Below are 15,919 nucleotides of genomic sequence, written 5' to 3'. Positions count from 1 at the left end.
CATAGACTTCACAGTCCATGGAATTCTCCAGGCCAGAATCCTGGAGTGGGTAGCCTTTCCTTTCTCCAGGGCATCTTCCCAACCCAGGGATTGAACCCAGGTCTCCTGCATTGCAGGCAGATTCATTACCAGCTGAGCCACAAAGGAAGCCCAAGAATACTGGAGTGGGTAGCTTATCCCTTCTCCAGTGGATTATCCCTACCCAGGAATTGAATCGGGTTTTCGTGCATTGCAGGTGAATTCTTTACCAAGTGAGCTGTCAGGGAAGCCCATACCACAAGTGATTTCATGTTCTACACTATGTAGAGTATCTGTAAGGACAGTCCTCAACTTCAACAGATAAATAATTATAGTGTTAAGAAATAAAATTTGAAATTTGAAGGAATTATACACAGTAATGTCTTGAGTCTCCTTTTTTTGTTAATATTTCATGGTTCCACTATGTGGGAAATAAAGACAGGATCAAAAATAAAATTCAAATAGGCTAACATTGAATTTAGAGAAACTAATCTTAATTTTCCAGAGCCGTCAAAAATAAAAGTAATTTTTCGGAAGCATTCATCAAGAACTACTATACACGCTTCCTTAAAACTACTTTTACAACTGAAGGTAAGTACTTTGGATGTTTTAAGCCCCTGAAATATACTGACACATGTTTTTGGGAAAAGGTGTTTATCTACATATAGTATAGAATAAATTATCTAACAGACTACTTAATTAGTGTTATCTCTCAGAAACAAACTACAAAATGTAGTAAATTTTTGAATTGGAAAATAATCCTAAGTCTCTTTGATTCTTATGCAAATAAAATGATTCCCATAGATCTGATTAATTTCCTTTTAACTTACATAGCATCAAGTACTTATTTTATAAAAGTAAGTAAGTAAGTCATGAAAGATCATTTTTATATTTTAAAGCTTTTGGGACTTACACAAAATTGAAAAACAGGGAAATATAAGTGTACTTTCATTTCCCTATTATGTATTTTTAACTGTCACATTTTTTTTAACCAAATCCAAGCTCACTTTGCTTACTGAAAGGCAAGCCAATTAACTGTGAGTTTAAGTGTTGAGGCAAGGAATATTGACTTTATTCAGAAAGCCAGCAGCCAAGAAGATAGCAGACTGATAGCTTAAAAGAATCATTTAATCAGGGTCCAGATGACAGTTTCTTTTATAGAACAGAGATGAGGAGAGGACAAAGAAATGAATTAAAAAGGCAATCATCTCTTGGAATGGCAAGACTTGGGCAGAGGATGTGTTAATTCCTTCCTTCCTGTAGCCATCCACAGGTGGACAGGGTCCCGAACAAATGCACTTTGGTTTAACATTCAGGAAGAGGGGCAGGGTTTTCTGAGGTAGACCAATATGTATGAACAGTATTCTTTCAGTGAACAAAAGCACAGGAAACAAAGGTTAAAGAAAAGAAATATATCCAACATGGAGTAAGTTTTCCCTGTAACGTATACATGGGAATTAAAACCTTGATGGCACCAAAAACACTGGAATATTTCTATTAGTTGTCTCAAGTGCTTTCTTTCAGATACTATTTAATTTTTAATTGGCGTCTTCCCATATTTTCTACATCACAAAGCAAAGAAGTACTGTATCTTTGTAAAGCAAAGTAAGACTTCAGAAGACTACTCTGAGGGTAATTGATCCTTTCCCTGGGGAAAGAATGGCATGCCATTGGAGAGCTGCAGCTACCTTGTGCCCACAAGACGGTGTGACTCACGGATAGAAGATGCTAATGGTCACCTTCCCCAGCACTGGCAGAGGCCATAGAAGGTGTCATTTTTATTCTCCAACTCACAACAAACTCTGCCAAATCCATCAGACTAAATGGCTGAAGTGAACCTTACTTTTGTCACTGAATTCATTCTCAAGGGAATTACAGACTGGCCAGAGCTTCAGGTCCCCTGCTTTGTGGTGTTTTCGTTCATCTATCTGGTCACAGTGCTGGGCAACCTGGGCTTGATAACCTTGATCAGACTCCACACGCTCATGTACTGTTTCCTCAGTCACCTGGCCTTTGTTGATCTTCGCTGCTCCTCTGCTGTCACACCAAAGATGATGGTGAACTTCGTTGTGGACACAATACTACTGCTTTCTATGCTTGTGCAATGCAACTGGGCTGTTTTCTCACCTTCATGATCATGGGGTGTTTTCTCGTAGCTTCCATGGCCTATGATCACTATGTAGCCACCTGCAGTCCCCTGCATTATTCCACACTGATGTCAAAGAGAGTCTGCACTTGATTAGTGGCAGTTCCATATGTATACAGCTTTCTGGTTGCCCTGTTCCACACCATCATCACCTTCCATCTAACTTACTGTGGCCCCAATGTTATTAACCATTTCTACTGTGATGACCTCCCTCTCTTGGCTCTGTCATGCTCAGACACACACATGAAGGAAATTCTGATCTTTGCCTTCACTGGTTTTGATATGATCTGTTCGTCTTCCGTTGTCCTCACCTCCTACCTCTTCATCATCAGCACCATTGTAAGGATCCACTCTACCCAGGGGCGATGCAAGGCCATTTCCCACATGGTGGTTGTTACTATTTTTATGGCACGCTGATCTTTATGTACCTACAGACCAAGTCAAACCACTCCCTGGACACAGACAAAATGGCATCTGTGTTTTATACAGTGGTGATCCCCATGTTGAACACACTCATCTATAGTCTAAGAAACAAAGAGGTAAAATATGCCTCCAAGAAAGTCTTGGGGGAAAGTTGTGAAGCTTTAAAGATATTAAAATTAAGAAAATAATAATAATAATACTTTATTACATACAAGAAGAAAAACAAGTCAGTCTTTCCCTTTTTGACATTGCTTGTAATTGTTTTTTTACCAAGAAACTGAAAATGTGATTGTTACCTCAGCAGATCTTGATGATTACTACAAGGGCCCAGGTCAGTTCTGGAAAGTCAGTTTGATTCTGAGTCCTGCTCAGGACATTGTAGCATTTAAAGATCATGAAATCATCTTCAAATACAAACACAAATACACTCCCAAACACATGTATGTGTATCCCAAACAAAGGTATCAGCATCTTTTTCTTAGAATTCAGGACTCTAGAATCAAGACTGCCTGAGTTTGAATTCTATCTTCTTCTTTTATTAGCTGTGAAACTTGGGACAATTGACCTGGACTCTGAATGGCTCTCTTTCCAACTTTACAGAATAATGGGAACCAACTGATTGATCCGGGTTTGAAGGTTAAGCAGGTTAATGTTTATGAAAGTCTTAGAACAGTATCCTGTTATAGTAAGTGCTATGCATGCTAAGCACTTCAGTCATGTTCGACTCTTTATGACTCCATGGACTATAGACTGTCAGGCTCCTCTGTTTATGGGATTTATTGGACAAGAATGCTGAAGTAGATTGCCATACCCTCCTCCAGGGGAACTTCCTGACCCAGAAATCAAACCTGCATCTCATATGTCTCCTGCAGGCAGAATTTTTTACCACTTGCACCACCTGGGAAGCCGATAAGTTCTATGTGTTTGTTATATAAATCCTTTTATGTGTAACTAAAAATCAATCAATTAAGTTATCAAAAGTTCATCAGTCTTAAATAAGAAAGACAAAGCCTAGATAGATTTATACTATTTGCCAGGATTTTAATCACCTAGTTCTACTTAATCCTATACATCAAATCTACTGGAGTGTAAAGTTTCACTTCTAGGTCTCAATAATTTATAAATTGTCCAAGGTCACAAAACTAATAATAGGAATATTCTAAGTTCAAATGTTTGTTGCCATGAGGTGTATTTGGAACCTTGTGAGTTGAATGAATTCTCAGATTTTTAAATCAGGTTTGACAGAGAGCATGGTGTTTCTATTCACTGCACTATGCCATGAGGTGTATTTGGAACCTTGTGAGTTGAATGAATTCTCAGATTTTTAAATCAGGTTTGACAGAGAGCATGGTGTTTCTATTCACTGCACTATGCCTTGTGAGTACATATTTATATGATGAATATTCACACATATTCTCACATATCACATACAAAACACATAGAAACAATATAGGAAATTTCTCTTTCACAGGCAAAGAAGTTCAAACCTAAAGAATATTAATGCCTCACTTGAGGCATTTGAATTTTGTTTTCTTAACACTTTGGATGTTAAGTGTATTATAGGTTGCACCCTTAGTCTTTCAGTCATGTCCAATTCTTTGCAACACATTGGACTGTATGCTACCAGGCTTCTCAGTCGATTAGATTCTTCAGGGAAGAATTCTGGAGTGGGTTGCTATTTCCTACTCCAGAGGATCATTCCAAGCCAGGGCTTGGATTTGCCTCTCCTGTGTCTCCTGCACTGCAGGCAGATTCTTTACCACTAGAGTCACCAGGGAAGCCCTAATTATAGATCACTGTGTTATTGTTGTTTAGTTGCTAAGTTTTGTCAGACTCTTTGTGACCCCATGGACTGTAGCCTACCAGGCTCCTCTGTCCATAGAATTTCCCAGGCAAGAATATTGGAGTGGATTGCCACTTCTTTGTCCTGGGGTTCTTCCTGACCCAGGGCTTGAACTCGGGTCCCCAGCATTGGCAGGCAGATCCTTTATCACTAAGCTAGCTGGGAAGCCTAATTATAGGTTATCTATACTTAAATGTGTCATTATTAGATTTTTAAATATAATTGGAAAACATGGTTTATAAGAAATTATATTTTAAAAATGAATAAATTCATATATGTTCAAATAGAATCAATCTTAGGCTCCAATGTCATTTATTCAATCACCCTTATAGGATTGTGACATGAAATTTAAAAATTAGTGATTCTGGGTTCTTTTATTATTTTGACAGTTCATAAAATTAATTAAATTACTGACTTAATATTATCATTTTACCATTTTGGAAGGTGATTTTGGTAGTTACAGTCATTATGTAAAATACAGTTTGAGGTTTGTAATGTTGTTTAGTTGCTAAGTCATGTCTGACTGTTTTGTGACCCTGTGGACTCTAGCCCACCAGGCTCCTCTGTCCATATCATTTTCCAGGTAAGACTACTGGAGTGGGTTGCCATTTCCTTCTCCAGGGGGTTGTCCCAATCAGAGATCAAACCTGTGTCTCCTGCATTGGCAGCTGAATTCTTTACCCCTGAGCCAATAGGGAAGCCTTGAGGTGTATTGTACAAGGGAATTATTTCCTCTTCTGCACTTAATTTGTAAGGAACCCATGTTTGTTGCCATGAGGTGTATTTGGAACCTTGTGAGTTGAATGAATTCTCAGATTTTTAAATCAGGTTTGACAGAGAGCATGGTGTTTCTATTCACTGCACTATGCCTTGTGAGTACATATTTATATGATGAGTATTCACACATATTCTCACATATCACATACAAAACACATAGAAACAATATAGGAAATTTCTCTTTCACAGGCAAAGAAGTTCAAACCTAAAGACTATTAATGCCTCACTTGAGGAACTCTGCTCTTCTGGAGTTTCACTTTATCTTTTTGCTTCCAATGATTATTTACAATAGCAATGTTGAAACACTAATTGGAGTTTTCATATCTACACAATTTTAATCCCTTACTATTAGCAGTCATTTCTTAAAGTAATCCTGATCTTTCTCAGAGAAATTCAAGAAGAAATTCACATATAATCAATAGTTATTTTACTCATCTTCTTCCTAAACAGACACATACAATTCTGTGTGGCCTTTAAAACTGTACTGTGAAACATCATTCCCTCAGCTAAAAATCAAAATTCACATTCTTATACACTCTTAGGAGCAGCACTTCCCCAGGTCTATCCCAGGCCTGCACTCATCTAGCTGGAGTCAACCTGCCAAAGTCACCAGTTGTGAGCAGTAGACACAAGAGATGCACCCACACAAAGATACTCCTGCAAGACAAGGAGAGGTAGATGTTTTGCCTAATTCATAGAAATAGAAATCAAAAGTCAAACATAATGAGGAGACAAAGGAATAAGTTCCAAACAAAAGAGCAAAATAAAACCCCAGAACAAACCCTAGTGAAATGGTCTTTAGATAAGTGTTTACCCTGATAAAGAGTTCAAAGAAATGATCAAAGGAGGCTCACCAAACTCAGAAAATGAATGGAGAGATTCACTGAGAAACATCAACAGAGACAGAAAATATAAGAAAGAACCAACAAAACTGAATATAATAACTGAAATTTTAAAGATATATTATATATATCTATATCTATACACACACACACACACAACAGGGAATCAATGTTAGAGAAAAATGATTTGGAAGATAGAATTGTGAAAATCATCCAATAAGAACGGCAACAAGAAGAAAAAAATTATAAAAATGAGGAGAGTTTAAGGGACCTCTGTGTCAATATCAAGTATGATAAGATTAACATTAAAGGGCTCCCTGAAAGATAAGAGAGAGAGATAGGGTCAGAAAATGTATTTGAAGAAATAATGTATACAGGTATTTTTTTTTTCTTAGCTCCAGATATGTTTCTAACGAGCAATCATGTTTAAAAACAACTGAACTATATGATGATCTCTTACTTTTACCTAGTTCGTTTGACTTTTTCTATTTCATAATCAGTGCTCCCATTTCATTTAGTTTATGTTTTCCAATTTCTCCATCTCTTTTTTTTATTTTTGATGTTCTTTCTTAAACCTTTATCAAATGTAATAGAAAAGCTTTTGTATACACTTATATAAATAATATATATAATATATGCATTTTAGAAAAATTATGAATTTTTGCCTAACTAAAACATTTATGACATTTGATTCTACTTGTTTGACTTACTCTGAATAGAATGTTAAATTTCTAATTAAAAAATAGACATGCAACAAAGGTTTACTGTGTAGCACAATATCTTTTAGTAACTTATAATGGAAATAATTTCAAAAATAATATATTTGTATATATATTTTTAAAAGACATAAAATTACCCTAACCTGGGGAAGAAAACAGACCCTTTGGTACAGAAAGCAAGCTCCTCTCAATTCTTTTCAGTTTCCTGAGTGACAATTGAATTATTTTAAAAAGGACAGCACACTTTCTTTACAACTTATTTTTACATGATATATTTAAACAAAGGCCATCACTCAGTTATATAATTTATTTACTAGCAACAAAGAAAAAGAAGAAAAATACCTGACATTTATTGAGTGTTGCTATTGCTTAGCCTAATTTTGAATTTTATCAACTCATTTAATCTTCTTACCAATACTAAGAAATAAGTCATATGCATTTAAGTTTAGTAATGTGAAAATCAGGATTTACAAAATAAAGAAAGTGAGCTTTAACCCATTTTATCTTTTAGAAAATGATAAGTAGAAAACATATGAGGTTAAATTTTCTTAATAGTATAATTTGTTAACTTTACAAGATAAATTGTTGTAGAAGTACTAGATTTTCAAGAATACACTTAGAATGTAAATATTCTGATGAGTTTAACTTTTTGTTGCTTATGTATAAGTACCTCATATTCCCTCAATTATATTTCTCATTTACATATTAGTGTAGAGAAGCCCATATTTTAATACAGTTTGATTGTTTCATAGTAACATTACAGTGCTATCTATGAAGAAAAACCATTAATGATTATATATTTATAATATATAAATATATTTATATATATTCCCCTCAGACCTTCTTTTTGTCACTTAATTTGGTTTTTAGATAATTAAATTAAGCATAGATGTTGATATTTTATTATATAGGTAATAACTCAGACTGAGAACCATTAGAGTTCATTTCTCCTGAATATCTCAAATTACATGAAAAACTTGTGCCTCAGAGCTGTTAACATCCTTTCCTTATATTCTAAGCCAAAGCAATTATGTAATAGCAAAGGGACCAAGTGACACCAAAGTGTAGAAGTGAAATATGGTTAGACATTTTAGAAACTGCTAAGAATCTAGCTTTTGGGAGATGATGGAATATTCTCAGAAACTTCTGAAATGAACATCACTGGAAGGCAAAGAAATGATAAAGGAAAAGAGCTTTTGCTTCAAGTGCAGTGACTTTTCCCTTTATTTTCTTTTCCAGAGTATATAAGCCCCATGAAAGTTTCATTCATTGTGCCAGATTCAGGCTCATCTATCTTTCAAATTATTTTTCTAATTAAAGAGGTAATTTAAATTTAGCTTTTAAATGAATTTGGATCAATGTTCAAAACCAGTTCAGTTCAGTCACTCAGTCATGTCCAACTCTCTCCAACCCCATGGACTGCAGCACGCCAGGCCTCCCTGTCCATCACCAACTCCTGGAGCTTACTCAAACTCATGGCCATCAAGTCAGTGATGCCATTCAACCATTTCATCCTTTCTCATTCGCTTCTTCTCCTGCCCTCTAACTTTTCCGGCATCAGGGTCTTTTCCAATGAGTTGTCTCTTTGCATCAGGTGGACAAAGTATTGGAGCTTCAGCTTCAGCATCAGTTTCCTTCCAATGAATATTCAGGACTGATATTTCCTTTCGGATTGACTGGTTTGATTGCCCTGCAGTCCAAGGGACTCTTGAGAGTCTTCTCTGATGCCATAGGTAAAAATGTTTAAATAGTCACTAAAACTCTATTTTAACAAAATTAAACTCATTTTTTCCTAGTTATTAGCTACATGCTTATTAAAAAGCTACATAAACTGTTTTGGACTTTTTTTTTTAATACCCATCTCAGCAGAGTGTTATAAAAATTAGTTGATACCATCCATTGAATGAGTTTCATTCAGCACCAGAAATACAGAAGATACAACTTATTTTATTTCTAATTTTACTTTGAAAAGTTTGGAACCAAATAATTTATATTTTATTAATGCAATCCTTACTAAGGCAACAAAAATAGCTTAACTTTTATTTCAAGAAAATATATGCTTATTTTAATAGCAGGAATGGAAGAACCAAAAAAATTCAGTTTCAAATATGCTCACACACACAAGAAAAAGTAAATTTAAAATGGCCATCCAAAAATAAATTTAAAATGGCCAATTAGGTAAGTGAGAGAGTGAGTGATAGTCACTCAGTCGTGTCCAACTCTTTGAGACCCCATGGGCTGTAGCCTGCCAGACTGCTCTGTCCATGGAATTCTCCAGGCAAGCATACTTGAGTGGGTTGTCATTGTACTTTTGCTTTGCATTTCGCGAACAATTGGTGATCTTGAACATCTTTTCATGTGTGTGTGTGTGCGTGTGTGTGTGTGTGTTCTGTTTTTTGTTTGTTTTTTTTTAACTAGCTCTATGTCTTCTTTGGAAAAATGTCTCAGTTCAATTCAGTTCAGTCGCTCAGTCATGTCCGACTCTTTGCGACTCCATGAATCTCAGCACGCCAGGCCTCCCTGTCCATCACCAACTCTTGGAGTTTACTCAAACTCATGTCCAATCGGTGATGCCATCCAGCCATCTCACCCCCTGTCATCCCCTTCTCCTCCTGCCCCCAATCCATCCCAGCATCAGGATCTTTTCCAGTGAGTCAACTCTTCCCATGAGGTGGCCAAAGGATTGGAGTTTCAGCTTCAGTATCAGTCCTTCCAATGAACATCCAGGACTGATCGCCTTTAGGATGGACTGGTTTGATTTACTTGTGGTCCAACAGACTCTCAAGAGTCTTCTACAACACCACAGTTCAAAAGCATCAATTTTTCAGCACTCAGCTTTCTTCACAGTCCAACTCTCACATCCAAACATGACCACTGGAAAAACCATAGCCTTGACCAGATGGACCTCTGTTGGTAAAGTAATGTCTCTGCTTTTTAATATGCTATCTAGATTGGTCATAAATTTCCTTCCACGGAGTAAGTGTCTTTTAATTTCATGAGTGCAATAACCATCTGCAGTGATTTTGAAGCTCAAAAAAATAAAGTCCGACACTGTTCTCACTGTTTCCCCATCTATTTCCCATGAAGTGATGGAACCAGAGGTCATGATCTTAGTTTTCTGAATGTTGAGCTTTAAGTCAACTTTTTCACTCTCCTCTTTCACTTTCATCAAGAGGCTTTTTAGTTCCTCTTCGTTTTCTGCCATAAGGGTGGTGTCATCTGAATATCTGAGGTTATTGATATTTCTCCCAGCAGTCTTGATTTCAGCTTGTGCTTCTTCAAGCCCAGCGTTTTTTATGATGTACTCTGCATAGAAGCTAAATAAGCAGGGTGACAATATACAGCCTTGATGTACTCCTTTTCCTATTTGGAACCAGTCTGTTGTTCCATGTCCAGTTCTAACTGTTTCTTCCTGACCTGCATATAGGTTCCTCAAGAGGCAGGTCAGATGGTCTGGTATGCCCATCTCTTTCAGAATTTTCCGCAGTTTATTGTGATCCACACTGTCAAAGGCTTTGGCATAGTCAATAAAGCAGAAATAGATGATTTTCTGGAATTTTCTTCCTTTTTTGATGATCCAGCAGATGTTGGCAGTTTGATCTCTGGTTCCTCTGCCTTTTCTAAAACCAGCTTGAACATCTGGAAGTTCATGGTTCACATATTGCTGAAGTCTGGCTTGGAGAATTTTGAGCATTACTTTACTAGCGTGTGAGATGCATGCAATTGTGTGGTAGTTTGAGCATTCTTTGGCATTGCCTTTCTTTGGGATTGGAATGAAAACTGACCTTTTCCAGTCCTGTGGCCACTGCTGAGTTTTCCAAATTTGCTGACCTATTGAGTATAGCACTTTCACAGCATCCTCTTTCAGGATTTGAAATAGCTCAACTGGAATTCCATCATTTCCACTAGCTTTGTTCGTATTGATGCTCTCTAAGGCCTATTTGACTTCACATTCAGGGATGTCTGGCTCTAGATGAGTGATCATACCATCGTGATGATCTGGGTGGTGAAGATCTTTTTTTGTACAGTTCTTCTGTGTATTCTTGCCACCTCTTCTTAATATCTTCTGCTTCTGTTATGTCCATACCATTTCTGTCCTTTATTGAGCCCATCTTTACATGAAATGTTCCCTTGGTATCTCTAATTTCCTTGAAAAGATCTTTCCCATTCTGTTGTTTTCCTCTATTTCTTTGCATTGTCTGCTGAGGAAGGCTTTCTTATCTCTCCTGGCTATTCTTTGGAACTCTGCATTCAAATGGGAATATCTTTCTTTTTTTCCTTTGCTTTTCACTTCTCTTCTTTTCACAGCTATTTGTAAGGCCTCCTCAGACAGCCATTTTGCCTTTTTTATTTCTTTTCCATGGGAATGGTCTTGATCCCTGTCTCCTGTACAATGTCATGAACCTCCATCCATAGTTCATCAGTCACTCTGTCTTTCAGATCTAGTCCCTTAAATCTATTTCTCACTTCCACTGTAAAGTCATAAGGAATTTGATTTAGGTCATACCTGAATGGTCTAGTGGTTTTCCCTACTTTCTTCAGTTTAAGTCTGCATTTGGCAATAAGGAGTTCATGATCTGAGCCACAGTCAGTTCCCAGTCTTGTTTTTGCTGACTGTATAGAGCTTCTCCACCTTTGGCTGCACAGAATATAATCAATCTGATTTCAGTGTTGACCATATAGTGATGTACATATGTAGAGTCTTCTCTTGTGTTGTTGGAAGAGGGTGTTTACTATGACCAGTGCGTTCTCTTGGCTAAACTTTATTAGCCTTTGCCCTGCTTCATTCCATACTGCAAGGCCAAATTTGCCTGTTACTCCAGGTGTTTCTTGACTTCCTACTTTTACATTCCCGTCCCTTATAATGAAAAGGGCATATTTTTGGGGTGTTAGTTCTAAAAGGTCTTGTAGGTCTTCATAGAACCATTCAACTTCAGCTTCTTCAGTGTTACTGGTTGGGCATAAGCTTGGATTACCGTGATATTGAATGGTTTGCCTTGGAAATGAACAGAGATCATTCTGTCATTTTTGACATTGCATCCAAGTACTGCATTTTGGACTCTCTTGTTGACTATGATGGCTACTCTATTTCTTCTAAGGGATTCCTGCCCTCAGTAGTAGATATAATGGTCATCTGAGTTAAATTCACCCATTCCAGTCCATTTTAGTTAAGTTAGCCAACCTTTTGGACTCTATCATATGTCAATAGGAAATAGTAAGCTATGATTTGCATGTTAGAAAGTACATTCTAGTTACAATCAACAGAGAAAGGATGGATAAGATAAATGTTTGGACAATAATACAGAAAGTTGTGATAGAGGCCTAACTTACAAGTAGACTGGTTTGAAAAAAATAGGTTAAATAATTAGTGTGTTCAATATCTAATTCTTATCAGTGGTATTTAGAAAGATATATGAAATACATTTTCTTGGCTTTGTGCCTGAATAACTGGCTGGAAGATGACACTGCTCACTGACTTAGAAAATGCATGCTTCAAAATAGATGAAACATATAGGATGGTTTTTTAATTGCTGAATTCTCTTTGAGCATGCTATATGTAGGTACTTTGGGAATACCTAAATGAAGTTGTCTGGGAATCTCTTGAATATATACCTGAAGATCAGAGGAGAAATTTGGCCTAGAAATTTAGAATTCTGCAACACAAAAGTGACAACCATCCCCAGAACAGTTGATGAGAACTCCACAAGAGTGTGCAAGAAATGACACAAGATGCCTTAGGAATGAAATGTGAAGTAATGTTTTAATTAAAACATAAACACAGGGAGTGGACCCACCAAGAAGAGTAAAAGGGGACAGAAAGATGGGATTCTGATGACTTGCAAACCAAACCAAAACAAAATAAAACAATGGTTTTTATGAAAACTAATGTCAGTGATATCTGGGGCTACAGAGACAACATAAAAGAAGTCTCCATTGCCAATGGGAAGAAGGAGATTGTTGGTGAACTTGGAATGATTAATTGTATTACAATTATGATGAGAACAATTTCAGAATACAAGTTGATATATAAATGCTAAAGATGAAGCAAATGACTTTCCAGGATGTTTAGTACTGAAACAATGAAGAGGAGAGGGGTTGATGGATAGAAGAAAAGGAAAAGAAGTCACAGGTTATTGGTAATGATTTCAGCATGTATCTTGTTTTTAAACTGATGGGGAAGATAAAATAGATTAGTAGAGGATGAACATGTGGGATGAACAAAACAGCTTGGGAACCAAAATATAAGTTTATATATTAGAAAGAGAAATTTGTAAGTTGTGAATGGTCATTGTAGCAATTGATCACAGAGTCTAAGCCGTTTAGGGTGAGCTTGAATAAAGGAGGTGACAGCAGGTAAAGGATACTTAGGGTTAAAGTGATTGAGTGGATACATAAAAGGTTGTAGTGTCATAACTGATGTGAAAGGAAAGTTCAGAAAGTTTTGGTTATATGTTTTTGATTTTGGATAGCTACTATTTTATCAATTGTAACATAAAACAAGCTTCAAAATGGAATCATGGGAGTAGGATGCTCAAGTGGAATAGCAGTGGTTTCACTGATTCCAAGAGCAAGGATCTAAGAAGCCAAGGTACAAAATAAGTGGTGTTCATGATGCTGATGGCAATTATTACTAAATGTGGATGTTTTATCCTAGGAAGACTGTTATGATTTTTATAACACCATTTTCTCTAGTAGAATAAAATCATAAATGACAAATAACCTTAAACATAAATTGTACAGAAGTCATCATATTTGTTTGCATTTTATTTCTAACCAATCTGTAATGATTTAACTCTGTGGGTTTTATTAGCTCTTGGTAGAAATTCAAGAAAGTTTAAAAGAGGTCTATCAGCATGCACAAGGCTACAGGTGTCTAAAATACATTCCTCAATTATTTTAGGGAAATGTTTTCAACATTTTCCTTCTGTCAAAATCATAAAATCTGTCTTCAGGATTTCTTGTTAGAGTTAATTTCACTTCAATCTTTTTTGTTTGTTTGTTTGTTTGAAATTCATTCGATGATCACTATTGCTTCAATTATCTAACTGCTTTTTTAAAGAAAACCCTCAAGTTTTAGAGGCCTGAAGCAACAATGATTTATTATCTCTCATGATCCTGTGGGCTAAGGACAATCTCTCTCCACACTGTGGTGTCAGCTGGGCAGTAGGCTGACTGTATGGTCCATGAAGACCTCAGTTACATGGCTGATATTATACTTGATGAGGCTGACAGCTGGATGTGATGCATGTGATGAGTGTCTGGCTTGGGCTTCCAATGAAAACAGGGTGGTTGAGTTCAAACATTTAAAATTTCCCTGGAAAAAAAAATTCTAGCCTTAGAAGCAGTACACTTTTAAGAATTCTATTGAAAAAAGCAGGTCACAGGGCTTATAGCTCTGAGCTACATGTTGGATATTTATGAAGACTACCAGATTTGATTTAGTCTCAGAAAGAGTAGGTTCTGCAAGTAATCCAAAGATGTTGGAAATATCTGTGTTGGGAAGAATGATGTTTGAGTCTCTAGAAAGCTGAAATCAGCATCACTGCACAGACTTTGCAGAAAAGCCAGATATTCTGATGAAGAAATAAAATGGTTTTCTGTGTCCTAGTGCACCCTAGTAGAAACTAAGTGCAAGATGATGAGATAGCAAGTAAACATTTAGTCTCTGCTGCCTATTCTGTGCTGGGTATTACATGATCCACCAACTCAAACTTTGGTCCAGCACAATAGCAATCCATGAAATGGAAGTCATTTGCTTATAATCTGGTTAAATTAGGTTGAGATGTTAGTAACAAATTATATGAACAAGGGATGCAGATTTTATATTACCTGTCTCTGCCACACAGACCCCCACACAGTCTGCCATAAGTTAATAAGCTAGAGTTCCAAATTAAGAGATTCCAAAAAATATTTGGAGCTTAAGAGGGTCCAAAAAAGGAGGCTCCAAATAAGATTGTAGTGGCAACAGTGGTAGCAAATCTACCTGCCAAGGCAGGAGATGCAGGTTCAGTCCCTAGGTTGGGAAGATTTATTGGAGTAGAAAATGACAACCCATTCCAGTATTCTTGCCTGGAAAATTCCATAGGCAGATGAGCCTGGCAGGCTACAGTCCAAGGAATCACAGAGTCTGACATGACTAAGCACGCACACACAAATAAGACTTGAGCCAAATGCGAAGAAGGGCTTTTACACCTTGTAGGAAATAGAGGTGATACTATGTAGGAAATAGAGGTGATCCTGAATGATAGTGGTGAAAGCATTTTGTCTCAGTGGGTAGAACATGGTCTTCTATTTCAAATGGGGAGAATTTGGCCTGAAGATGATGGCCATGCTCTGACCCGTAGACAGTGATAAACAGCTCTGGACACTCATTTATGGGACTGAGGATATCAAGCGTCCAAGAACACGGCATTTGAGGAAGAAGACTTTAGATGAAATTGTGAAAGAGGCACAAAGCATGATGATTTAATTTTGTTCTTTTTAAACTAAGGAGTAACTTGGGCTTCCCAGGTGGCTCAATGGTAAAGAATCTGTTGGCTAAGCAGGAGACAAAAGTTTGATCCTTGGGTCAGGCAGACCCCCTGGAGAAGGAAATGGCAACCCACTGCAGTATTCGTGCCTGGGAAATTCCATGGACAGAGGAGACTGACAGGCTACAGTCTGTGGGGCCACAAAGAATCGAACAGTTTAGTGACTAAACACCAAGGAGTAACTACAGCAGAAGAGGTTTGCATTTATGAGAAGGTCTGGAAAACCCATCACATGCATGCTCGCCCCCTTTCCTTCTCCCTCACAGCCCCAGGGACCCCATGGACAGCATAGTCACAGTGTCAGGCATGAAGACCATGTGTTACCAAAAACATGACTCCTTCCTACTGCTACCAGTGCTGAGTGTCCAATCTGTTAGAAGCAGAGACCTATGCATAGTCCTGAGTGTGGCACCCCTCTTTTGAGATAAAAATCAGAAGCACATGATAAAACAGTTATATCAGATCCCTTCAATGTTGGATGGGACAGCAGTTTGTCCTCACTGAAAACAATAGATTGCAAAGGAATTTTTCTTCCTAAGACCCATTGTCCTAGGATGTGTCATCTTTCTATAGTTTAAAGGGCGTTTTGTTCTTGAAATAATAAGCCATACAATATTCCC

The 15,919-nt window shown here is 37.1% G+C and overlaps 1 pseudogene; it reads left to right on the top strand.

Annotated features, from left to right (window-relative positions):
- Positions 1-1,841: 1,841 nt before the first annotated feature.
- On the top strand, positions 1,842-2,775 carry LOC133050636 (olfactory receptor 8U3-like; annotated as a pseudogene).
- The last annotated feature ends 13,144 nt before the right edge of the window (positions 2,776-15,919 follow it).

Source organism: Dama dama, chromosome 32 (genome assembly GCF_033118175.1).
Source record: "Dama dama isolate Ldn47 chromosome 32, ASM3311817v1, whole genome shotgun sequence".
Lineage (NCBI taxonomy): Eukaryota > Metazoa > Chordata > Mammalia > Artiodactyla > Cervidae > Dama > Dama dama.
This window is presented reverse-complemented; position numbering and strand designations above follow the sequence as displayed.